The 26,571-nt window shown below is 49.9% G+C and overlaps 1 protein-coding gene across 4 annotated transcripts in view; it reads left to right on the top strand.

Annotated features, from left to right (window-relative positions):
• Nucleotides 1-26,571, top strand: part of CLK2 (CDC like kinase 2) — a 129,454-nt gene that overhangs the window by 23,806 nt on the left and 79,077 nt on the right. The window contains exons 1-2 of one of the 4 annotated variants that reach the window (XM_085637963.1): nt 10,950-11,139; nt 13,139-13,258. The exons of 1 other annotated variant lie outside the window; for it this stretch is intronic. The gene's annotated coding sequence lies outside the window, so the exon portion shown is untranslated. Of the gene's footprint in view, nt 1-10,899; nt 11,140-13,138; nt 13,259-26,571 lie in introns of those variants that run through there. 2 more of the 4 variants (XM_085637962.1, XM_085637965.1) reach the window with 2 other exon arrangements.

Here is a 26,571-nt window from a genome sequence, read left to right as displayed (position 1 = left end):
ACAGCCCGTTTAAAATCCTGAGAGGCGGGGAACCTTTTACCAAAGACAATGCAGCCTGGATGACCATGCGACTCCAGAGCAAATGGCCCCCAGCCATCGTCCGGAGCAACATAGAGAAAGCCCAACGCATCTACAAAGCACATTACGATAAGACGCATAATGTACGGGAAGCCATGCAGACAGAGGGCGACTGGGTCTGAGTCAAAAAAGGCCACCCAGGACAAAAAGGAGACAGCAAATTCAGTGAGCCCCTGCGAGTAGTGGAGCTATACACACGTTCGGCTTTGTGAAGCGACGGCAAGGTGTGGCCACAATCCAGAATTGCCAAGTGCAACAAAATCCTTCAGTGGAGCATGGACAGTAGCAACAGTGATCTGGAAGAAAGTAACAGCGCCACTGGAATAGAAGCACCGACCACAGAACCAGCGAAAGAGGACATGGAAGTTACCAACAGGAGCGAGGCCAGCACCTCAGCTAATGCGGAAGGACAGACAGCCAAGCGACAAACACTGCGTCTGCCCAGCCAAGACACGGACGATACGGGTACCCCGCAAGAGACTTCCGATACACAAGAGAGAGACCCGCAGGAGAGCACGAAGGTGGTCGGATCCAATGGAGGAAGAGTGCAAGGGATCCGAGCATCCGCCACACACACCCACAAGGGCCGTACAGTGAAGCTTCCGAAACGATTCAGTGAATTCCAATTGTGATATCTCTCTCTCTTTCTCCTTCTCTGTCCTCTGTCCCTCAGTTACAGTTTGTTGGAACCGCCCACTCCCACTCCGCAGGGTGGTGGTGGACTCCCCGAACACACTGTGGTAGCTTGGCTCGAGTGGTCAGGAAACAGGCGCAGTGCTAAGCATACAATATACCCATACAAGAACCATGCGTGCATCCGTTCCAAAAACGACTCTACACCGTAAAAATTATGAAAATATTCTTTCTTTATCTTTTTCTCTTAGTTGCTGATTGGAAAAATAAATAGGTCAATCACAATATACAAGTTTCAATTAGTGCAGGTCAAATAAATATTGGCTGTTTGATGAAATAAATAGGGGTGATCATAAATAACAGGGCATAAATACAAGTGCAATATATACAGACAATTAAATACTTTGAGGCAATAAATACTGTACCAATAAATATTGTACACCAACAAGTCCTGTGGACCTATAAATATAGTGCAGCAATAAATAGGTAAAAACTCAATAAATACAGTATCCCCAATAAATAATTAAAAGTATACAGCAACCCTCATATAATCAGATGACACTTCAATTCTTATGGGCTGATTTGGCCCAGGCACAGCTTGTAGGGTTGTGGAAGGCTTGAGGGGGGCTACTCCCTGGCTGGGACAAGGCTGAGGCCTAAACTGAGGTAGATCAAAGGGGGGAATACCAGTGCCCTGGCTTTCTCTCTCCACACAACCTCTCTAGGTTAGTCCCAGTTCACCCCAGGCACAGTCAGGTTGGTTTCAGCACCTCCCTAGCCCCTTAGAGCAGTCTCTCAGGTCTCCACAGGGCCTTAGGCGCCCTCTACTCCACTTACTGCCCTTTTTCTGATGTTCCGACGCCGCTGGAGTCGTGTCGACGCCGTGAGGCGGTTCCGGTTCGGTCTCGGCGGCCTCGGCACAATGTCAGTTCTTTGACGACGCCGGCAGGCGGTTCCGGTCCGATGTCGGTGGCCTCGGTTCGATCTCGACCTCCGATTCGACGGCGTCGGGCAGTCTCTTCACGATGTCGACTTCGGGCGGCTCCGGTCCGATGGCGCTCTCGGCTCCGATGACGTCGGCCGGCCTGGCCTCGATGTCGACTTCCGGCGACTCCGGGGTGCGATCCTCACCCCCGACCTCCGGTGCTCCTCCTCACAGGCTCCGGGCGACTCCGGAGTGCGATCCTCACTCCCGACCTCCGGTGCTCCTCTACCTCGGTCTCCGACGACTCCGGAGGGCGGACTTCACTCCTCCGATGACGCCGCTCGCTCGACCTCGGTTCACTTCCTCCTCGACCTCTGGTATTCCTCACGACCTCCGTCGGCGCCCTCTCACGACCTCAGGCGGCTCCGGGTACGACGTCTGCTACTTCAGTCAGCGCCGCTTCTCCACCTCGGGCTCCAGGTCTTCAGGCTACTCGACGCCCGATTCCAGGGAAACCAGTTTCCAGGTCAGGATCTTGCTGCTTTCTTGGTTCTAAGGCCTGTTCCTGCTGTCCAGGTCCTTAGGATAAGTTTCTTCTGTCTTCTTCCCACACAGGGCTATAGGCTGGGATCCATCAGTAGGGACAAGTATCAAGGGTGGGTTTATGGACCCCACTCCAGGCACAAGTTTCCACCCCTGCTGCTTCACTCCTTCCTCCTTCACTGTTGTGCTCCTCTCTCTTCACCAGTCAGGTGCCAACTGCCAGCTCCAACTGCCAACTGCCTCTCTTATCCTCCCAACATTCTAAACCGCCTCCAACGGTCACAGGGTTCTGGAAGCTCCTGGAATGTTCTGGAAGGTGCTGGTAGGTTCCAGTGGATGCTGGTGATGTCACAGGTGGCCACCATTTTGTGCTCCAGGCCCTCAGACAGAAGTTTCAGGGGTAGCTAAAATGGCTCCCTGAATCTGTAGCAACACTAAAAAGTCTGGTGGTTCCCAAAAAGGAAAAAATTCAAACAGGGTTTGAGGCAAAAGTGGGACAAAATAAATAATGATGAGGAGGGACCACCCAAAGGGCTGACAGGTCTAACACGCGTCCCCCCCAGCTGAAAGTGGGGAGAGCTACCCAACCCCTTGGGAGTTCTCATCACTAAGGCGGAAATACCTTGAGAGACCGTCTGCATTGGCGTGGTCCACTCCAGGCCGATGTTCCACCTGGAAGTCCATCCCCTGTAGGGAAATAGACCACCTCAACAACTTGGGATTCTCCCCCTTCATTTGCATCAGCCAACGAAGGGGTCTGTGGTCGGTCTGAACTAGGAAGTGCGAGCCAAACAGGTATGGCCGCAACTTCTTCAGAGCCCATACCACTGCAAAGGCTTCACGCTCTATTGCACTCCACTTCTGTTCCCTGGGGAGTAGTCTCCGGGATAGGAAGACCACGGGTTGATCCAGACCCTCTTCGTTGAGTTGCGATAACACTGCCCCAATGCCATGTTCTGATGCATCTGTCTGGACAATGAACTTCTTGGAAAAGTCTGGGGCCCTTAAGACCGGGGCCTCGCACATGGCTTTCTTCAATTTCTCAAAGGCTTGCTGACAAGCCTCCGTCCAGACTACCCGTCGAGGTTGTTTCTTGGACGTGAGCTCCGTGAGAGGGGCTACGATGGTACCGTACCCCTTCACGAAGCGGCGATAGTATCCCGTGAGGCCCAAAAATGCTCGGACCTCAGTCTGTGTCTTGGGGGGTTCCCAGGCCATGATGGCCTCGATCTTCGCCTGGAGGGGTTGCACCGTTCCCCTACCCACCAAGTGTCCAAGGTACACTACCGACCCCTGCCCGATCTGGCACTTGCTGGCCTTGATCGTCAATCCAGCTTGTCTCAGGGCCTGGAGAACAGCTTGCAGGTGACGCAAGTGATCCTCCCAGCTGTTACTGAAGACGGCTATGTCATCCAGATAAGCAGCAGAGAAACTCTCCATTCCGGTGAGGATCTGGTTTACCAGGCGCTGAAACGTGGCAGGTGCGTTCTTGAGCCCAAAGGGCATCACACAGAACTGGTAGTGGCCATTGGGCGTGGAGAAGGCTGACCTTTCCCTTGCTCCATCAGTCAAAGAGATCTGCCAGTACCCAGAGGTAAGGTCAAAGGTACTTAGATATTGGGCAGCTCCCAGCCGGTCAATTAATTCATCCGCCCTAGGGATCGGATGTGCATCAGTCTTTGTCACTGAATTCAGTCCCCGGTAGTCCACACAGAACCTCAGTTCTGGTTGGGCACCCGGTGGTGCAGCTTTCGGTACTAACACCACCGGACTGGACCAGGGGCTGCTAGAAGGTTCAATCACTCCTAGCTCCAGCATCTTAGTGACTTCACTATGAATGCTGGCCTTCACCTTGTCTGACATCCGGTAGATCTTGGACTTCACAGGTGGGCTGTCTCCTGTGTCCACGTCATGGACGCACAGGTGAGTCCTACCCGGGACAAGGGAGAACAACGCAGAGTACTGCCCCAGGGCCTGGCGACAGTCCTCCTGCTGTTCAGGAGTTAGAGATGGGGAGAGAATCACTCCCTCCACCGACCCATCCTTTTCCTGAGACGCAAACAGATCAGGGAGAGGCTCGCTTTCCACGTCCTCTCCTCCGTCAGTCACCATCATCAAGATGACTTCGGGCCTCTCGTGGTGGGGTTTGAGGCGGTTGGCATGCAGCACCCGCAGGGGCTGACGAGGGGTCTTCAGGTCCACCAAGTAGGTAGCCTTACCCTTCTTCTCCAACACCTCAAAGGGTCCTGACCAGCGATCCTGGAGGGCACTAAGCTCTCCTGGTTCGATCACCCACACCTTCTGGCCAGGCTCCAACTCCACCGGGTGAGCGTTGTGGTCATACCACGCCTTCATTACTGCTTGGCTGGCTTCCAAGTTGTCAGAAGCTTGCTTCCACAACTTAGCCATTTGGCTCCGGAAGGCCAGCATGTAGCTCACCACATCCTGGGGGAGCTTTCTGGGAGTTCTTTCCCATCCGTCTCTCACCAGGTTAAGAGGTCCACGTACAGGGTGCCCATACAGAAGCTCGAAGGGGCTGAAGCCCACTCCCTTCTGTGGCACTTCCCTGTAGGAAAAAAGTAAACAGGGTAGGAGGACGTCCCATTTCCTCCGCAGGCTTTCAGGCAGACTTCTGATCATGCCTTTTAAGGTTTTGTTAAACCTTTCCACTAGACCATTGGTCTGGGGGTGGTAAGGAGTTGTGAACCGGTAGGTCACTCCACACTCCTTCCACATTGCCCGCATATATGCTGACATGAAGTTGGTCCCCCTGTCGGACACAACTTCCTTGGGAAAACCCACTCGGGTAAAGATTCCCATCAGGGCCCTAGCCACAACAGGTGCTGTTATGGTCCTCAGAGGTATTGCCTCTGGGTACCGTGTGGCATGATCCACCAGAACCAGGATAAACCTGTGACCAGCTGTAGTTGGTGGATCTAATGGACCCACAATGTCGATGCCCACCCTTTCAAAGGGGGTGCTAACGACAGGGAGTGGTTCCAGGGGAGCTTTCAGCTTCACCCCTGTTTTCCCACTGGCTTGGCAAGACACACATGTCCGGCAGTAGGTATCGGACGACACTTTCATCTGAGGCCAATAAGAGTGTGGGACAAGACGGGCGAAGGTCTTGTCTTGCCCCAGGTGTCCTGCCAATGGTATCTCGTGAGCCAACTCTAAAAGGAAGGCTCGATAACGTTGAGGAACTACCAAGGCTCGTGACGATCCATGTAGGGGTGCCTTGGGTTCACTGTAGAGGAGGCCATCCTCCCAGTAAACACTGTAGTTCCCTTCAACGTTCCCTGCTGCCTGGGCTTCGGCCTGTCGCCTCAGCCCCTCAAGGGTAGGGCACTCCCTCTGGCCCTGGCAGAATTCCTCCCTGGACGGGCCTCCCTCCACGTGCCACTCGGCCGGGATGGGCAGGTCCTCCAGGTTGGTAACGTCCCCCTCCGCAGACTCCTGGTCCACCACCTCCGGTGGCCTATCCGTCCTACGGGGTGGAGACGCCGAGGCAGGCTCCTCCTGTCCTCGGTTCTTCCCTTGACTGGCAGCTGGCTGGGCCTTTGTTCCAGGCTCCAGCCGGAATGAACTCCCTCTTCGGGTAGTCGCGGACCTTGTGCTAACACAGGCCCAGTCAGGTGTACCCAGCATCTCGGTGTGAGTCCGGTATTCCACCTTCTTCCAAGCGTTGTGCTCCATGTCATTCCCCAGCAGACAATCGACTGGCACGGCAGGGCTTACGGCAACTCGAAGTGAACCTGCAACCCCCCCCCATTCAAAGGGAACCTCGGCCACGGGATAGTGACCTGTTCTGCCGTCAGCCATCGCGGCTGGGTGGAGTACATCGGGAATTACCTGCTCTGGAGACACCAGCTGGCTACGCACCATAGTCATACTGGCTCCTGTGTCTCTCAGAGCCTCCCCTCTTTGGCCGTTGATGGTGATCCACTGCCCATACTTTGCGGTATTTGCGGGCACCTGGATCTTAGGAACCATCTCCCGTTCTCCCAGGGACACTAGAGTGACAACCGCCCACTCCCTTCCCTTAGTTAAGGGCATCTCCTCCCCGAGCACTACACTAGCTACTCCGGGGGGCTTTCCTCCAGTGGGAGGGGGTGATCGTTTCTGACACTTCGGATCTCCTTTATAGTGTCCAACGCCACCGCACTCGTAGCAATGGACAACCCTTGGCTGCTGACTCTGGCCAGGATTAGGGTTTCTGGGTGGGTTAGCCTTAGAGGTGAATCCTGTTCCCTTCCCTTGGAAGTTATTTTGGGGGCCTTTGGAGAACTCCTTTTTCTTTTCCCCTCCCTCTTTCTTCTGGGGGGCGCCCTGTCCGGCCTTTTGAGTATCCCCTCCAGTCCCCCTTGTGGACACCCGGGTACTAGCCCAAATGTCCGCCTCCTCAGCAAGCTTCCGGGGGCTGGTCAGCTTGCTATCCACCAGGTGTTGCCGCAGTTCAGGGAAACATTTCTCGAGTAGGTGTTCCTTCAGTACTAGGTCAAACAGCTCCTCGTAGTTCCTTACTTCACTGCCCTGAATCCAACCTTCCAGTGCCTTCTTTGCATAGTCCAGGAAGTCCACCCAATTCTGTGTGCCCAGCTTGTGACTACCCCTGAACTTCTGTCTGTACTTTTCAGGTGTTAGTCCAAACTTTCTGATGAGCGCCAGTTTCATGGTGGGGTAGTGGGTCTGCTCATCCTCTTCGAGGGCCAATAAAGCATCCCTACCAGCTGGAGGCATGTACTTATACAATCCCCCTCCCCAGTACTTCACTGGGACCCCATGGGCCCTCAACGAGACCTCATAGGCTGCTAGCCACTTGGCGATGTCGTCACCCGCCCCATAGCTAGCTACTATGTCCTTTGGCAGGTAAGGTTTGGGTTCCCTGGTGGACTCTTGGATTTGGCTGCCACCATTAGGAACAGTTGGTGCTCCAATTCTTAGGATCTGAAGCTCTATCTCTTTCAGTCTTATCTCATGAGCCATCCTCTCTTTCTCCGTCTCATGAGCCAACCTCTGTTCCTCCTTCTCCTTCTCCAGCTTTGCTAAATCCCATGTGAGCTGTCTTTTCTCTCTCCGATCTGCTAACTCCACGCTGGATAAGCCCCCGCTAGAGACAGTGCTGCCCTTCCTAGAAAGTGTCCTGGGCCCTGCTGACAGGTTCCCCACCTCAGGTTGGTACATCTCAGCCCCCTCGGGGTCAGGCTCTCCATCCCTGTCTTCCTCCTCAGCCTTGCTTTCTCGGCGTGCCTCCCCCCAAGCCCTTAAGCTGGTTTGGAGTGCACCCTTCTTTGCTCCTGGGGGACAGTACACCCCCTCCCGCTGGCAAAACTCCCTGAGTTGGGCCACAGTGTACGTTTCTAGATTCTCTAGTACAAACTCCATCTTGCCCACTCAGGTTAGAGGACAGGTTTTGTGCAGTAGCAATGTAGGGGGGTACCTTTAGTAATACCTCCTCCCACCACCAGAGTAAATTTGGAAAAAACAAAAACCCACAATTAGGAAGGCCGCTGTGAGAAAACTCCCGGTGTAGGCCTATGGACTACCCACAGTTATTGTTGAGTATATGTAGGCACAGCTCTATCCCACCACTGAACACCAATTTATGTTGGAACCGCCCACTCCCACTCCGCAGGGTGGTGGTGGACTCCCCGAACACACTGTGGTAGCTTGGCTCGAGTGGTCAGGAAACAGGCGCAGTGCTAAGCATACAATATACCCATACAAGAACCATGCGTGCATCCGTTCCAAAAACGACTCTACACCGTAAAAATTATGAAAATATTCTTTCTTTATCTTTTTCTCTTAGTTGCTGATTGGAAAAATAAATAGGTCAATCACAATATACAAGTTTCAATTAGTGCAGGTCAAATAAATATTGGCTGTTTGATGAAATAAATAGGGGTGATCATAAATAACAGGGCATAAATACAAGTGCAATATATACAGACAATTAAATACTTTGAGGCAATAAATACTGTACCAATAAATATTGTACACCAACAAGTCCTGTGGACCTATAAATATAGTGCAGCAATAAATAGGTAAAAACTCAATAAATACAGTATCCCCAATAAATAATTAAAAGTATACAGCAACCCTCATATAATCAGATGACACTTCAATTCTTATGGGCTGATTTGGCCCAGGCACAGCTTGTAGGGTTGTGGAAGGCTTGAGGGGGGCTACTCCCTGGCTGGGACAAGGCTGAGGCCTAAACTGAGGTAGATCAAAGGGGGGAATACCAGTGCCCTGGCTTTCTCTCTCCACACAACCTCTCTAGGTTAGTCCCAGTTCACCCCAGGCACAGTCAGGTTGGTTTCAGCACCTCCCTAGCCCCTTAGAGCAGTCTCTCAGGTCTCCACAGGGCCTTAGGCGCCCTCTACTCCACTTACTGCCCTTTTTCTGATGTTCCGACGCCGCTGGAGTCGTGTCGACGCCGTGAGGCGGTTCCGGTTCGGTCTCGGCGGCCTCGGCACAATGTCAGTTCTTTGACGACGCCGGCAGGCGGTTCCGGTCCGATGTCGGTGGCCTCGGTTCGATCTCGACCTCCGATTCGACGGCGTCGGGCAGTCTCTTCACGATGTCGACTTCGGGCGGCTCCGGTCCGATGGCGCTCTCGGCTCCGATGACGTCGGCCGGCCTGGCCTCGATGTCGACTTCCGGCGACTCCGGGGTGCGATCCTCACCCCCGACCTCCGGTGCTCCTCCTCACAGGCTCCGGGCGACTCCGGAGTGCGATCCTCACTCCCGACCTCCGGTGCTCCTCTACCTCGGTCTCCGACGACTCCGGAGGGCGGACTTCACTCCTCCGATGACGCCGCTCGCTCGACCTCGGTTCACTTCCTCCTCGACCTCTGGTATTCCTCACGACCTCCGTCGGCGCCCTCTCACGACCTCAGGCGGCTCCGGGTACGACGTCTGCTACTTCAGTCAGCGCCGCTTCTCCACCTCGGGCTCCAGGTCTTCAGGCTACTCGACGCCCGATTCCAGGGAAACCAGTTTCCAGGTCAGGATCTTGCTGCTTTCTTGGTTCTAAGGCCTGTTCCTGCTGTCCAGGTCCTTAGGATAAGTTTCTTCTGTCTTCTTCCCACACAGGGCTATAGGCTGGGATCCATCAGTAGGGACAAGTATCAAGGGTGGGTTTATGGACCCCACTCCAGGCACAAGTTTCCACCCCTGCTGCTTCACTCCTTCCTCCTTCACTGTTGTGCTCCTCTCTCTTCACCAGTCAGGTGCCAACTGCCAGCTCCAACTGCCAACTGCCTCTCTTATCCTCCCAACATTCTAAACCGCCTCCAACGGTCACAGGGTTCTGGAAGCTCCTGGAATGTTCTGGAAGGTGCTGGTAGGTTCCAGTGGATGCTGGTGATGTCACAGGTGGCCACCATTTTGTGCTCCAGGCCCTCAGACAGAAGTTTCAGGGGTAGCTAAAATGGCTCCCTGAATCTGTAGCAACACTAAAAAGTCTGGTGGTTCCCAAAAAGGAAAAAATTCAAACAGGGTTTGAGGCAAAAGTGGGACAAAATAAATAATGATGAGGAGGGACCACCCAAAGGGCTGACAGGTCTAACACAGTTCCTTTGTCATTGTTGTTAAGGGGGAAGATGTGTAGCGTCGCGGTCTAGCCTTCCGACGTCACGTGACTCACCGCAAAGCATTGTGGGAGTGACGTGATGCGGGCGGTCTCTCCCCTCGATAAGAATAAAGAAGCTTGAGAAGCCTACCCTCCTGTCCATAGTCTTCATTACGGAGGGGGCAAAGTTCACACACCATAGCTCTCCCCTCGATAAGAATAAAGATGCTTGAAAAGCGTACCCTCCTGTCCATGGTCTTCATTCCGGAGGGGGCAAAGTTCACACACCACAGCTGTCTAGGCGAAACCTAAAAAGTGGCTTGGGCCACTTTATATTGTTTATTATGTTGCTCTAAATGTTTCCAGGCCTTCCTTGTCAGAAAGCAAAGTAGATTAGTGAATTTGCATAAGCACAACAAACAACATCACTGATGTTTTGGGAACATTTTAAGGTGATTGATTACATTGCACAAAATTAGATAATTTCTAATATATAGCTTGTCCCATTTCCGATAAAATGTCACTCATAGAATCACGCATATGATACTGAAAGGTCAAACATAGGCACACTAAGAACAGGAGACTGCATCACGTCTTCAAACATTGCCAATTGGCAGAGCTGGGAAACCTTCATTGTCTTAAGTAATAAGTAACTTCCTATGTATTGACTTAAACACTTGTATTAAGTCATAACGCATGTGTATCAGTTAGGAATCAAGCGATCTAAATCACTCACGATCACTCAGCATGGAGACTCCTGATTTTTAAAGCCAAAAATTGCTTTATTTTGGCTGTCTGCAGCCTGTAATTGCATCTGCTTCGATAAAGGTCAGTGAGGAAAATACATTCTCCGGATTTTTATTTTGAAATTTCCCACTTTACAGTTCATAATAGATGGCATCATGTGGCGTGCATGCTAACACATTAAACTGAAAAGCGCACAACTATAACAGAAAATGTTGAATAAACCAGTATAACATCCAAGATGGCCGCCGTACGTCATTCGACGTATGAATTATGTTTTGAAGCCGTCCATTTAGGGGGCGCGCACCTCCAAGCTCAGTTTCAGACATCGCTGAACCTCTGCAGGCGGAGCTTGACGTGCACGACGTGTATAGTGCGTAGGGCCCTTGTTGATTGTTTCACGTAATGACGCAGAGTTAGTACTGTGGTTCCTGGGAGACGAGAGCGCGCACGTTACACTCTTAGAGACTGTCCAAGGCAGCAGCAGTGAGGTTGGGAGTTTGCACGTCCCAGCGGTATCAGGAGGCGAGTTACAGACAGGTTCAGCGAACGGACCGCTCCACGGGGTCTCGGCTCCGTTGACGCATCCGCCAAGACGGATTTCCTTTGGGATAAGCGGACCGGGCTCGCTGCGAAGACGGTAAGTCCTGCAGAGGCCGCGCGCAGACAAAATGGCGGACGGGACAAGGCAGAGAGACGTTGAAAGATGAACGAATGTAGAGCGTCTTAGTGCAGAGGAGGGAAACGGGGGGGGATGGAGAACTGTTTGGGGTGATAGGCAATAATATACGATAGATGGTAATGTGAAAATATTATGTGGCGATATACAGCGGAAAGGTGGGATCTTCTAATTATGGCTTAAGGTTGTTGACATTAGTGCAGTGGAATGGCGGGAATAAAAACGAAGCGCAGGGACTTCCGCACCGTAGGTGGGGGAAATGATTTCGCAGTTAGGTGAGAGAACAATACTGGCTCAAATACGTACATCATAGGTCAACTCAACCGCTACCACCAGTAAGAGTGAATAATCGGAGAACTACCTATAATGATAATTTGGGGAGAAAATATATATTAGGGAGAGGACGATTGATTAATAATGTACAAGCTCACACCGAGAACGAAAAATAAGTTCAACCTTTTCTTGATGTTTCGTACGTCAAACATGCTATCCATGCATAGTAACACTAATCTGTAACCCTCAGAGTGGTCCTCTGTCCAATGACATCACGCCTTTCGTGTTTATTAAAATCCATTTATTTGTCAATTGTACACAAATGATTACAAGCTTAATTTATTTTTAACATTACCTCCAATCCGGTTCGTGCTTGCTCTCCTCACCATATTTGTAAATTATCCAGCAGTCGTCCAAAATAGGACTTCACCTGCGAGGACCATTCTGTCCATAACCATTTATATGAATTTACTCTAAAAAATAAAACGTATTGCGACTTTGAAATGCGACCTCAAAAAACGTAAAGGGTCAATACTTAGCGATATCAGAGGTGTGCTCCTTTAAAACGCAAAAGCTGCCCGTCGCAACTTGAATTTGACGTTGAGCATTGGTATTTATGGTTCAACGCCTGTAGAGAATTGTAAATACTAATAGATTATTTCCAATAATGGGATCTGGTCCTCTCGCCTCGTCAAGTTCTGATTTGAGTCTTTATATCTTCCCCACAGTGTGTCTGAGCGTCATAAGATTAACTCTTTCTTCAGTATACTAGAACCGGAAATATTATAGACACGAAATCGGACACTCCGATCTTGTTAGAGAACCGATAGTAATAAAATGTATACTTTACCGCCAAACACATTAAACTGTACGTTTTAGTTTTTCACATTCTTAATTTAGATAAGTATGTCCCCTAAGAACGTTAGGGGCGATGAAATTTGCTCAAAATTTCTCTGCACGGAAATCGAAGCTTTTGCATTTCCTAGGCTTACTTTGAAATTAGCGACCAATTGAAGAATACTAGCACAGTTGTAACGCTGTGCAAGTGACTTGGGGGCAGATGTATCAAAGGGTTTTACCCATTCTGTGACAATGGAAAAATGTGTTCATACGAGCTTTTGTCCAGTCTCCCAAAATTCCTTTTTCAAAATATTCTACATTCCTTTCCACGTTTCCCATTGTAAAGTCAATATGTATTAGGTTTGAAGCCGTTTAATCTCACATAGGTCCAGTTTGAAAGATGTTAAATTGGACACTGCATTTGGAAGACACCAGATAACGTGGTTTAACTGGGATCGTTTCTAGTAGAAAAATCAGTTGTGTGACGTGACCTTACTGCATTGCTGTGCATCACTGCTGTTGCTGAACGGCTTCTGTAATTTTTAAGTTTCGCCTGCCCAGCGCTTGCTCTGACCTTGAGAAATGTATTGTTTTTAATATAAACTTAAAGGGGACTTGCGTCCCGCCTCCTCTTTCCTGACTTCTCATTTGTTCCTTTGCATGCCACTTACCTTTCCTCGATTTCTATTGGCTGTAGAATATTTTCCTGCACTTGCCAGTTCTTGTCCTCTTCTGCTTCTTATTAGTTTCCTGCTGCCGAAATACTGTTATCTGCTTTGGTGTAAATATGTTAATAAAGTTTTGCCTTTTACTCATGCATATTTATATAACAATTTATCACCCATAGAGATTAAGTGGTTTGCATAGAATCACAGGATGTTGCTTGGTGTTGCAGAGACTGGAACCGGGATCCCCAGCTCTAGTCAGCAGCTCTGGCCGCTGCACCACATCCTCTCCACGGTTATCGGTCAGTGAGCTCTTTCCTTCTCCCGGATGATTTATTCATTACATAGGCATAACTGATCCATTACCAATGCTTGTTCAGATTTGAGGCAGGAAATCCTCTAAGGGTGCCCATAAATAAGGATGATGATTGAGATATCCAAGGAGAGGATTTCTCTAGGCCATTGTTTTGAACGTCACTTTCTGTGGCTAGCACCATTAAGAGCCTTGCTGAACTTCGCAGCTAGGCTAGTTGCAGGATCTAGAAAATTTGATCATATTCGTCCAGACCTGGCCAATTAAACTTGGACGGTCGGGGCGCAGTCATTCCTTAAGCGCCAATTCCTTATTGCTGAAACTGCAGAAGCTCAACCAAACGACAACCTACAACTAATCGTTCAGTGGCTTGGACCCTAGAATATGGAACTCACTGCCACCCTCAATCGGAACCAACCCCTCGACGACCGCCTTTAAAATAGAACTGAAAAGGTTTCTGATGACCAAATCTCAGATAACAATCCTGATGAGTCCTTCTGGATGACTCTGATGTTGAAAATATTGGATCAAGAATCAACCTGCTGGAAGGCTTGTCTGCAGTTTTTTCTGTGCTTACTTATAACTGATTGCCTCTTACTTTATTAGGTCTCGCCTGGCGTAAGACTGCGCAGACATGCGCAGTCTCGCTGGCGAAATTTAATGATTTGAGGAGATCAATCTAGTGGGCTTTAAGCCCCGCCCCTCTTTTCCATATGCTGGCGTCATCGTTTATGCTAAACTGTGGCCAGCTATTGGAAAAGAGCGTCTAGTGACGTACATTTTTAGGTCTCGCCTGACCCAGCGCATGCACTGGTCTGGCGAGACTTATTGAGAGGGCTCCAAAAAGTGCTACCAGGCCAGCCTAGAGCTACAGTGCATGTGTGCGCGCGCCGCGCTTTACCGCGATGAGTTTCACTTTCATGGCCGCTTTGAAGTTCGATCGCGATCATTTTCGCGGCCGCTTGGCATAGCCAATAGGCCTCGCTTTTGGGACCTTATAAGTATTTAGTTATGCAACTGTGGCATGGCTAAACACTATAAGGTCCCAAAGGCGAGACCTATTGGCGAGACCTATTATGGGGCCAAACACATGGCCCCATAAAGATAAGAAACCAGTCAGGTGAGCCAGTCTAACTGTGACGGCTCTAAAAGAGAGAAAAAAGCGGGAGGCGTTGTTGCCGTTGCTTGTTATTGGTAGCAGCGGGGGCTCGGGCGCTGCAGTCCTACCTCTGTTTCTCCACTCCAGGCCGCGTCTTCAGGGCCTGTAATAATAGGCTGTACTGTCTTTCTTGGTCGGTGGCCATTTAAGGTGTGGGTGAACTCGCCCTATCCGCGTCTCAGGCTGCATGATGGCTGAACTTCGGCGGGCCCCGCCCCACGGGACGTCTCGCGCAGCGGCCACCGGTTTCGGGCGCCATAGAGTACCACTCTTCAGGCCCCGTCCGGGGTTCGCGCTGGTGAACCGGAGGCTGAGGCTGCGCGTGCTGTCACCGGTGCTGACACAGGGCCTCCGGGAGGCCTCGGTGACCGAAGCCCTGTGAGGCTGCGGGACTAGATGTGCCCCGGCGTGGGGAGAGCAGAGTGTCGGGGCCAGAGGCAGCAGCGGGAGGAGGATCAGGACTGGGGCGGAGAGGCTGAGGGGGTGTGCGGGCAAGGAGATAAAGGGCTGGGGCGAGGAGGGCTGAGGAGATCAGGAGGGGAGCAGTACAGAGACCTGTAGAGCAGGGACGGGAGGGTTGAGGAGCAGGGCAGAGACACTAAGTGTTGGGGGTAGGAGGATAAGAGGGCTGTGGAGAGGGGAGCAGGGCAGAGACACTGTAGGTGTCGATGGGGGCTTGGGTAGGAGGATAAGGAGGGCTAAGGAGATCAGAAAGGGGAGCAGTGCAGAGACCTATAGAGGAGGGGTGGGAGGGCTGAGGAGATGGGGAGCAGGGCAGAAACACTAAGTTGGGGTAGGAGGATAAGCAGGGCTGAGGAGATCAAGAGGGGAGCAGGGTTGAGAACAAAAGAGGGGGGGTGGGAGGGCTGAGGAGATCAGGAGAGCAGTGCAGAGACCTATAAAGAAAGGGAGGGAGGGCTGAGGAGATGAGGAGGGGAGCAGTATAGAGACCTGTAGAGCAGGGGCGGGAGGGCTGAGCAGCAGGGCAGAGAGCAAAAGAGGAGGGGTGGGAGGGCTGAGGAGATCAGGAGGAGAGCAGTGCAGAGACCTATAAAGAAGGGGTGGGAGGGCTGAGGAGATGGGGAGGGGAGCAGTATAGAGACCTGTAGAGCAGGGGCGGGAGGGCTGAGGAGCAGGGCAGACACTAGGTGTCGATGGTGGTTTTGGTAGGAGGATAAGGAGGGCTAAGGAGATCAGAAAGGGGAGCAGTGCAGAGACCTATAGAGGAGAGGCGGGAGAGCTGAGGAGATGGGGAGGGGAGTAGTGCAGAGACCTGTAGAGCAGGGGCGGGGAGGGCTGAGGAGATGGGGAGCAGGGCAGAGACACTAAATGTTGGGGTAGGAGGATAAGGAGGGCTGAGGAGATCAGGAGGGCAGCAGGGCTGAGAACAAAAGAAGGGGGGTGGGAGGGCTGAGGAGATCAGGAGGGGGGTGGGAGCAGTGCAGAAACCTGTAGAGCAGGGGCGGTAGGGAAGGGGGGGCTGATGAGATCTGGCAGTAGGGTCTTGGGGAGGGTTTCCAACCATGCTAAGCTCTGCAGGTCACTAATTCGATGTTGATGGGTCCGACAGAGGTGATTGGAGACCCCGAGTTGTGGACAAGGCGAGAAGGAGGGCGGGGGCTGAGATACCGAGGGCTCTACAGGACGGCAAAGGTAAAGAGGATGGCAGAGATACTGAGCGGGCACTCCAGAAGAGCAGAGATGGAGACGCCGAGGTGGCACAGAGGAGGGCTGAGATAACAAGAGGGTAGAGGAGAAGAGACTGAGCGGGTACTCCAGGAGAGCAGAGGAGAAGAGACTGAGTGGGCACAGAGGAGTGCAGAGATACCGAGGGCTTTGCAGTAGGCCAGAGCTGAAGAAGAGGCTGAGAGTGCTCCAGTGAGAGGTGGGCAGAGAGGAGGGAAGAGGTGAGGAGACAGAGGGGTCACAAGTGAGAGGAGTATGAAGAAACTGAGGGGGGCACCAGTGAGAGGAGGGCAAGAAACTGAGGGCACTGTAGGGGCAGAGGTGAAGAGAGTGCAGATGAACATAGGAGGGTAGAGATACCGAGAGGGCATTGCAGGAGAGCAGAGGTGAGGAAGAGACTGAGGGCACCCGTGAGAGGAAGACGGCGATACTGAGAGGGCAGATTTGAAGAGGAGACTGATGGGGCACCAGTGAGAGGAGGGCAGATATACCAAGGGCACTGCAGTGTGCTGAGGTGAAGCCAAGGCCGAGGGGCCACCAGTAAGAGGGCAGCGATACCAAGAGGGCCCAACAGGAGGGCAGAGGTGAGGAAGACACTGAGGGCATGAGGGCACTAGTGAGAGGAGATGTACTGAGAGGGCACTGCAGAGGCGAAGAGACTGAGGGTGCCACAGTGAGAGGAGGGCAGAGACAACTATCTGGCACTGCAGGGGCATAGGTGAAGAGTCTGCAGGGGCACAGAGGAGGGCAGAGATACTAATAGGGCCCTGCAGGAGGGCAGAGGTGAAGAGACTGAGGTGGCACTTTGGAACTCAATCTGGAACAAGCATTGAAAATGCAATAGGCCTCGCCTTTTATTAATTTAAAGCCATTTGCTTTGCTATATAATACCATTAGCAAAGCAAATGGCTTTAACTTAATAAAAGGCGAGGCCTATTGCATTTTCAATGTTTGTATGTATAACTTGTCCACTTGTTCAGTGCTCTGATACCGAGATTGGTCATGTCCATACTTTATAAAACTCGTCAAATATAGCTCCTATAAAGATAGAAAACAGTTCACGACTTGCGTGAGTGCAGGACTTGCATTTTCAAACCTATGGAGAGATCAGACCACATGTCTGATATCCATAGGTTTTAAAATGCTCTTCTAGACATCTGACCATTGTTCATCTTAAATACATGTGCTTAATTGGGACACAGACTTAAATAAAATGTATGGAAAAAACTATTTAGATGATGCCTGGGGTACATGACATCTATCAATGTCCAATCCAGCACTCCAACCAAATTGTGGGGCCTGGAAGGCAGTTTGAAGGATGCTAGAACTGGGTACAGAGCATGAACAGAAAATGTTGCTACACCTGTGCAGCTGGAAAGGAGTGCAGTACAGAATCTTACAAGTATTTTGTCTTAAAAATTAATCTTACTGTTTGTGACAACAAAATAGTCTCTGGGTAAATCGCACATGGTTAGAAACCATTCCCTGTTCTACTCCAGACGTTTGCCAGATTAACCACCTCTTCTCCAGAAGCGCAATGCAGTGGAAACCTACAGTGCTACGCCTGAATTTTTCTTAACCTTTGACCTCATGTCTAATCTTCCCAGGAACAGGCATTTGCCACCATTTTCTGGAGTTAAAAAATACTGTTCAACTGAACACCTTTTGATAAGACTAGTTTTGCTAATATCACCTCAGTTGTGGATCGCTGAAAGCAGTCCAAGTTAAGTTTTCGTTGTGAGTGACCGAAGTTCTGCAGTATCTCGTGGTATTTCTTTTTGCTCCAGTGATCATGGCCACCCGCCCGTAGGAATCCACAGATTCACTTACCCTGTCAGTATAGAGACTATGAAGATGCTCCGGTCATTGACTTCTAGGGCTGAATGTCACTTTAGACACTTTGTGAGTAATGGGTATGGCCTTCGGGTTAAGTATGGTTGGAGGTAAAAGCCTCAGACTAGACAATTTTTAACCGTTTATTTGGGCGACTTAAAGGCGCCTTCCAATGAACTCGGTTTTTGCAATTCGATTGTGCAAGTGACTCAACTGTTAGTCAATTCTACGCCCTGTGACTACACTCACCAGTAATGATGACCTTCTGTATCTAGCATTTTAATGGTTCAAGTCACAGTATCTTGTCTAATCTTTTTTTATTAGTTGTCCAGTTTTACCTTTTCGCATTTTAATACATGCAAAATGCTGCACTTGTCTGAACATCATGGATGGCTCTAGGGGAAAAAACTGTATATTTGATTGTGACAGCATGATCCACACCTATAGGTACTGTTGCCTAGATTCTTGTCTTGGCTTTTTGTTTGTGCAATAAACTTTAATTATTTTCTTTCTGGTTCAAATTTGACCGCATTTATTTCTTTGTGGTAATTGTCAAATGCCCTAAACAACTGATTTGATTTAATTCTTGGAACCCCCAGCTTTAGGAGATTTACTTTCTGTATGCTAATACCAACCACATGCCTTTCCTCTTCCAATCCTGTCTGCAGATTATGAAGTGTATCGCCTTATTTCCCATTAAATATGGGCTTTGTGCCAAATGTGCATTGGAGTTTTGTGCACCAGTCCTGCAGCTTCTACGTTTGTTGTGTACGTTTGCGCCTGGATCAGCAAATCTGTTTCCTGCTCCTACTTTGACTCTGATCATGGCACCTGCACAAATCTGCGAATCGGCTGCTGCCTTGGTTCTATTTGTAGAGTGACATGCCACTGTAAAGCATGTGGGTGGTGCTATGTTGTGTGTCTGTAGAGTACACTGTTGGCCAAGGGGATATCCTGGAGCTCATCCTGTGTGTGTGTTTAGACCTGCCAGAGCTAGTTTGTGTGCTATTCGAAAAGCCAGGTCTTCAGCTTATTGCTGAGCTCAAGAAGAGAGCAGGAGGCTCTGATGTGAAGTGGGGGTCCTTTCCATGCTTCAGGAACGATGTAGGATAAGTCTTTCCCTCTGGATCTGTTTGTGTGTGCATGGGATGTGTGGTAGAAATCTGGCAGACTAGGGGTGTCTGGGGTTGGGGGGTGGTGTTAGGAGATGTTTGTCCAAGTAGGCAGGACCTATATTCTGTTGTGCCTTGAATGTCATTTAAATTAAAAACAATCCAGTGTATAATGGAAAGTTGAGCAATACACAACACATTTCTAATTATACCATCGGGCAAAACACCCATCTGTTTTGATTTTGGTTTGCCAGTTTAATGCATAATTTTAGCACAGTGTTATGCGCTTGAGTGCTGCACTTTCATCTAGATAAAATAAAGCTTTATTGCCTGCATCCTAAGTAAATTTTTGAGAAGATGGAGATGTACCGTAGGAATCTATATAAAGAGAATGCCAGCATTCACGACAAGCCTTTTTTGGGTTTGAGTCTGCGAGTGCATGTGCTATCGCATGTGAGTTGCTTATTACCAAAAACAAGCATTTACAATGCAATTGATCTTGCAAGAGTTTAGGTCTCGCCTAGCGTTGCAGCGCGCATGCGCCGCTCGCTATGCAAGACGTATTGTGGTAGAGGAGATTTTGGAGGTGAAGCCCCGGCCATCTTTCTGATTGGCTTGCTTCATCGTTTAAGGTTAAAACGCTGTGTTGTGATTTGCAGTTAGGCTTTTTTTTACCGCCCTGTCTCCTTTTTGGCTCCATCCACCCAGACCCGAACGAAGTTTGGCGGCGTTAGAAGCTCTCCTTTAAGTACAGGGTATGGACTTTTATTTTTTGGGAAGTAAGAGCTTGTTAAACATTGAGGCAACCTTAGCAGCTTGTTGTTTTGTGCACATAGAGGCGTTCCTAGGAGCATCCAGATCAGGGCACAGCTTGTGCGCCTGTGTCTGCAACCAGCAGGAGGTGTGCCGGCAACCAGCAGGAGGAGGCTGCCAGAGAGACTGTTTGAGTGCGATCCACAGAGGCAAGGATTCAGTTCTACTGGAGTTTCTTCCAATTGTGGGTCGCACGGCGGTGGTTCCTGGTAGCGTCGGCAGCAGGGCACAGCTTGCGCGCCAGTGTCTTCAACCAGCGTTAGGAGGCTTGCAGAGAGCCTGTATGAGTGCGACCCACCGAGGCAAGGGGTCAGTTCTAAAGTTGGCGCAGCCCGTATTGTGCTAGTAGTATTTTTGTACCTGCATCATCTGCCACATTTTTTTGTTGCAGATTGAAGGGAGCACTGTACAAGTTATAACGTATCTGTTTTACAAGTAAATTTTAGTCATTAAAGTTTTAATAAATTGATGTTTTTCTAGAAATGAGCAAGTTAACCGTGCGCCTTTTTGACCGTATCCACTTCTCATTGCGCCTCATTAACACTGTGGCAACAGTTAAAATCGCTGTTATCTCGGGCCTATGATTCATCCAATATACATACGTATGTGTGCTTTTTAGATCTTGCGTGGCGTTGCAGCGCTAAGCGTTGCTCGCCTCGGCGAGAGATTTTGTGAGAGAGGACTTTGAGAAGAGGGCTTGAAGCCCTGCCCCTCATTTCCATTGGCTGGCGTCACCGTTTATGCTAAACGGTGGCCTGCCATTGGAAATGAGCTGTGTGCGTTGCCTTCCTTTCGCCTTTTGGTCCGGCCCATCCGGACTGGATCGCCTGCTTCACGGCTGTCGTGAAGCATTTTCTTATCTCAAGGAGGCCGGTTATATTAACAAGCTGTGAGATCCAGTCCGGATGGGCCGTCCCAAAAGGAGACAGGGCGGCGCGTGTTTATTTTTTCATCGCGCTTTAACTTTAAGTGAGGCGCGCTGCAAAAATAAACAGCAGCTGCCTTCCCGCAATGGCGAGCGCTTGTTCAGTGTGCATCCAAGGCATTATTAGCAATATAATGTCCACCCGATGTGCATAAGCGAATGTTTTACTCACTAGGGAATATTGCTTTTCCCCTTGCTCGCCTGAGTGCTGGCACTTAGTGCCTCTTAGTCTTCTTAAATAGTCTACGTCACCCGAGCATGGTCAGCGGCTGGTAGGTTGTCAACATCTACCAGCCGTTATTTGTAAAATGTGGTCGCTTCAGCATCATGCTGAGGGGTTGGACATGTAATGAGCAAAGGACTTGAACACACAAGGGTGCGCCGGGCATTGGTCAAATGCCATGTGTATGACAGCACTGTATTATGCTTGTTGTCACCGGGCAAGGCGCGCGCCACTTCGGAGATGCGATGCGACCGCTGAAGCTGCCGGCATTGTTCACTTGTTTTATTATTCAATGTGTTATAGTTGTGAAATCTAAATTTCGTGATCTATAAATAGGAGCGAGGCTTTGTGTCCAAATCACCGACAGAGATACACTAGCAGGATGTGCCTTGGGGCAGTACTAAGTCACCACTCCTCCCCATGTGCAGGTGGCTATCGTTAGGGGCCTTGCAGTCGCCTGCGAGGGTATTGATCTCTGGGGGAGGGTAAGTTATTGGTTTCGGACTGCTTGTCCTCTTGGAGCCCATTATTTCGTTGGGGCAGGAACTGGGGTGTTTATCTCGTGCGCCACTCCTCTGCCCCAGAGGTATGCGTTGGGCCTTGGGAGGGGACTCATTAGGACATGGATCGTGTTTAAGTCTGTGTGGTGTGGGCCCCTCTCCCAGGTGTGGGGGTTGCAGCCCTGGCTCTGTGACAAAGGAGGCAGTGTCTGTCCCGGCGGTGCATGAACCGGGCCCAGCCAAAGTCCACCCTGTGCTATCAGCGGTGATCTGCAGCATACGGGCAGTGAGGGAAATGCAGCAGGGCAGGTTTTAGGGAATGTGAACACAGCTTCCTTGGTCCCAGAACCAAGAGAGCACTCTGTCTCTCACCATAACACCCTTTCTCTCCTTTGGCCTCTCTCCCTCCAGTACTTGTCTGCCTGCCTGTGTTATTCTCTCTGTAACGTGTATCTCTCTTGTGCGCCTTACCTTTCTGTCTCTGCGCTTATTGTTTTCTCTCTACGATCATGCATGGTCTGTGAGGTCTGACTCTTCCTGAAACACAAGAGTTGCATGAGGTCTGTCCATGAAAGCCGTATTCCAGCCTATACTGCTGCTTCTTCTCAAAGTCCTGTACAAGGCCTGATGACCCATGCCTACTGGAGCCACATGCGAAGCTTGTCTGCCCAAAGCACGCTAAGCCTGTCCCATGTCTGTCTTTCAGAGTTATATGGTCTGTACAAGGTGTTTCTCTAAGCAGGAGGCGTGGCCTATTTGATGCCTAGTTGAAGGCCTTGCATGGCCTATATGGCGACTGCCTACTGCCCCGCACCCCCTTCCTTGTTAGTTGACTTTGCCCCCACCAAACCTCCCTTTTATCGCTCACATGGGCAGCCTGCTAGTTGGAACGGCCACAAATACTGTGACCAGTGAGACTATGGGCCCTGCACAAAGAGCAACTCGAAAGCACGTAAATACCCGGCAGTATAAGGACCCATGCTGTACAGCCTGCTAAATATGACCATCTACACCACACTTGGGTGTGATAAACAGTGGTCCATGGTAGGGTAGATTGTAGCTAGTGCTTCTTAATGAGGGGCTTGTGTGCGAAGGAAGAAAGGGCAGATGTGGACAGAAGGGGGAGTGCCCTGTTCTTCTTCCTTGCAGGTTTCCTTTTCTAGGACCCAAGCCCCTGCCCAACCCCCACAGTAACAACAATGCTGATTTGATCCACGGTTTCTCAGATTTGGATGACATTCCAAAACGAGCATTAAAAATGCAATAGGTCTTGCCTTTCATTAAGTTAAAGCCATATGCTTTGCTATACAATACCATTTAGAAAAGCAAATGGTTTTAACTTAATCAAAGGCGAGACCTATTGCATTTTCAATGCTTGTTATATGTGTGAGAGAATAAACATGCCTATCAAAAAAGCATCGTCCTCATTTTGTTTGCACCCAAATTAGCACGCTGCTTATATCCAGAGCTGCCTATTTTCATCAGGCCCATGGACAGCGCTCCTTTTTAGTTTTTTAGGTCTCTGGACCATCCGGTCTGCCGAAGGCAGAACCGGAAGTCCGGAGATTTAATGTTTTGGAGAAGAGGGGCTTGAACCCGTCCCTCTTCTCCATTGGCTGGCCTCTTGAATGCTGGCCAGCCATTGGAGAAGAGGCTTTGTCTCTCCGAACAGGCCCAGTCCTTTTCGGATTCGGGGGCGTGTTTTTTGCTACTTTTCTGATTATCTCCTCCAGCCAATGGCAAGAGGAGAGAACAGAAAAACACGTCCCCGAATCCGGAAACGCCGCTGCCTTTCTCCGAGGCATTTTTGCTTTGCCTCGGAGAAAGGCGGCGGTGTTAATGGCGTCCTTTCCCCCTGCTGTCGGCTCCTGTGTTAGGCTTCTGCTCAGGCTGGCGCCGAAGTGTTGTGCATGCCCTGCTACCATCCAGCTCCCTTTCTGTAAGTTTCTAAATGCGCTTCCGCAAATACAGATGGTGAATTTGTGTGTTTTGTGAGGCAATGCAGTGTTTGGTCCGAATAGAAAAGCGACGGAGAAGAGGCGTTGTGCAATAAAAGTGGCACGTTCTGAACCTGCACTACGATAGCGAATGACGAGACGGGCACCGAACAAGCAGTGTGAAATAAAAGCTGACGTTTCCGGGGCTTCACTACTTCCGGGCTCTGTAGTAGTTTATTTTCCTGGAACGATGAACGACACACCTGCTCTGGGTGTTCACTTCCGCCGATTGACAGCGAGAGCCGCCCATGGAGAGACATCTAGTGCGCATGCGCTCATAGCGACAGCGCTGAAATTCAAATTCGAACGTTCTGTGTTTGAGAAAAGATAGTGAGTCTGTGCGTCGTAGCGCTAGATTCCGAGAGAAGAAGAATCCGAATCGCCGGTAGGATGGACCCTTTCACAGAGGTGCGTGACTTTTCTATTGCTAGTGTTGTGGAATAGCAACTAGTGATGTGCTTGCACACTGGGGCAGCCTCTCCCAAAGCTGAGCCTGCCATCCCCTTGTTTGCTGCGGTTCCTTTTAGCCCATGGTCCAGCATCGGGCATGGACTGGTGAAAAGGGACTTGGTGCTTTTGCCTTCATCGCCAGCTGCAGACCCTCTGTTCTCTTCGCTGGATTCATTCTGTGTCTGAGCTTGCTATCTTCATGTCTGTCCTAGGGCAGCTACTAGCCACGACTGCGCAGAGCCATTAGATCTCGCTCGAAATTGACATTTAATCTTTGTGGCGAAAGTACCCCTTTACCAGCGCAGGCCTGCTGAGCTGAATTTCAGTGCTTCTACAATTAATTTTCCTCTTAGCTTCGCCCCAAAGTTTGTTTTTACCGGTGTAAGAGGAGCTTCCTACTTACACAGGATTCAATTGTCATGCAGTAATCGTCAAGCCGAAAATCTTTTGTTCACCAAGAAAAAATAGTATTTTCAGTGAAACTGTGTGAGGTTTGCTACTTGCTGTAATTCTGTAAATGTATAGCTACGCAAACTTCATAGTAGATACATCCTCTCCGATGAGACTAAAATAAGTTGCAGTTTCTTTTAAATATTGTGGTACTTGGGGGACTAGCACGAATCGTGGTTTACTCAAACCAGCAAGCCTTTGCAGAGTATTTATACATACTAAATAGTGCATATGTTTATACTAAGAGTTCTCTTAATAGCTTACAACCTTGTTGATGCTTTTGATATCTCTGTTCGCCTTTATGGCACTTTGCCGAGGACCTTACTGGTGGCAGAGTGCTTGTAACGCCTGGCGAGTCAGGGTGTATTTCCCTGGTAGTTGAGTAGTAATTGCATGGAAACTTGTGTATGGGTATCGAGTTCCTTGCCCTTAAAGCCCAAAAGGAAAGACTTTCCCTCCCGGTGCATCCCTCATGCAAACAACTTGGAATTTAGCAAGCACGCGGGTAGAAAGAGCAGAGTTTCTTGGTTTAACTAAGGGCGTGCCTAGGTGTCGGTGGCTAGCAAGCACGCGGGTAGAAAGAGCAGAGTTTCTTGGTTTAACTAATGGCGTGCCTGGGTGTCGGTGGCTATACACGTGACTATAGAAACAGACAGTGTTTTTTGGCACAAGGTGAGGTTAGGAACAGAGCTCCATTCAATGACATGGCACTGTCAATGCAAGCCTTGGGTGAAGGGAAATGGATAATGTACACTTTAGTTGGAGGAGTAGCGAATTACAGAGAGATGACTTTGTCTTGAAGTTGACGTGGAAATAAAATAACAATAAGACTGGGAAGCGCTTCAATACTTAAGGAATGTTAGCATGCGCTGCATGAGTATAACCTTGTACAGTTATCTGGGGGCCCTATAAAAGATGGGGAGCGTACATTGCAGTTTTATTTTTTTAACTGCGTTTGTCATGTTTGCTGGCAGTGTTCTCACATGTGACTGTCTCTGACGAGCACTAAAGCTGGTGTAATGGGTGGCTCTGTGTGTGGGTGGCTTTGTGTGTGTGTGGGTGCAAATGCAATAGGTCTCGCATTTGAGAGTGTCATGAGCAATGCCAATAGCTCTAACTTTAACAATGCCGAGACCATTGCATTGTAAATGCTTGTTTGTTTCTGTATTATAATGTAATACCGAGCGCAGTGCACAGTTCAGGGACACCTTGCTTAGCAGCAGCACAGTCGAAGCATTTTTTCCCAGCTGGTTTACAATAGCGTTGGGCTGCTGCTGGGCGCTCTCCCTCGGCTGCTGAGCTCTGGTCGGTATGCTGTTGACTACCCCTCCCCCAGCCTTGCAGATAACAGGCCTTAATTTAAGGCGGTGTCTACTGGAATGCACATCCAAAAATTTTATTAAGTACAAAATTTGGGCACAGTTCACGTGCCTCTGTCTGCGACCAGCAGGAGGAGGCTGCCAAAGAGCCCGTCTCAGTGCGACCCACCGAGGCTAGGGGTCAGTTCTAATGTTGGCGCAGCCCGGGCAGCGTGTGTGCGCACGTGCAGTAGATAACCTAAATATTTGACCTGCATTGTATGCCACAGTTATGACCTGCATCGTATGCCACCGTTTAAGTTGCATATTGAAGGGAGCACAGAATTTTCCCCCCAGCTTGTTTACAATGGTGTTGCGCTGCTGGCCATCGCGCGCTTTCTACTGCTGAGCTGTGGTCGGTGTGCTGTTGTCTACCCCTCCCCCAGCCTTAAAGATGACCGGCCTTAATTTAAGCCGATGTCTGCCGGTATGCACATTGACAAATTGTGATAAATATCTCAAATTTGGGCTCAGCTCGCACGCCTCTGTCTGTTCCTTCATTTGCTCCTCACCTGTGTCCTTTCAATATGTTCACCCGTGTCCTTTCAATATGCCCCTATCTCCCTCAGGATGTAGCTTTTCAGAAAACACAAGTTTAAAAAAAGATTTAATTAAGTTCTGTTATTAGCATGTCTCCCCTCAACAGAGCCGCTTATTTTTAGCAGGCCCATGCACAGCGCTCGTTTTCTTGTTTTGTATTATTATAATGTAATACCGAGCACGGTGTACAGTTCAGGGACATCGCGCTCAGCAGCAGCACAATCGAAGCATTTCTTTTCAGCTAGTTTACAATGTT

The sequence above is a fragment of the Triturus cristatus genome, chromosome 12 (genome assembly GCF_964204655.1).
Source record: "Triturus cristatus chromosome 12, aTriCri1.1, whole genome shotgun sequence".
Classification (NCBI taxonomy): Eukaryota; Metazoa; Chordata; class Amphibia; order Caudata; family Salamandridae; genus Triturus; species Triturus cristatus.
The sequence above is the reverse complement of the archived record's forward strand: the minus strand, read 5'-3'. Positions and strand labels throughout refer to the sequence as shown.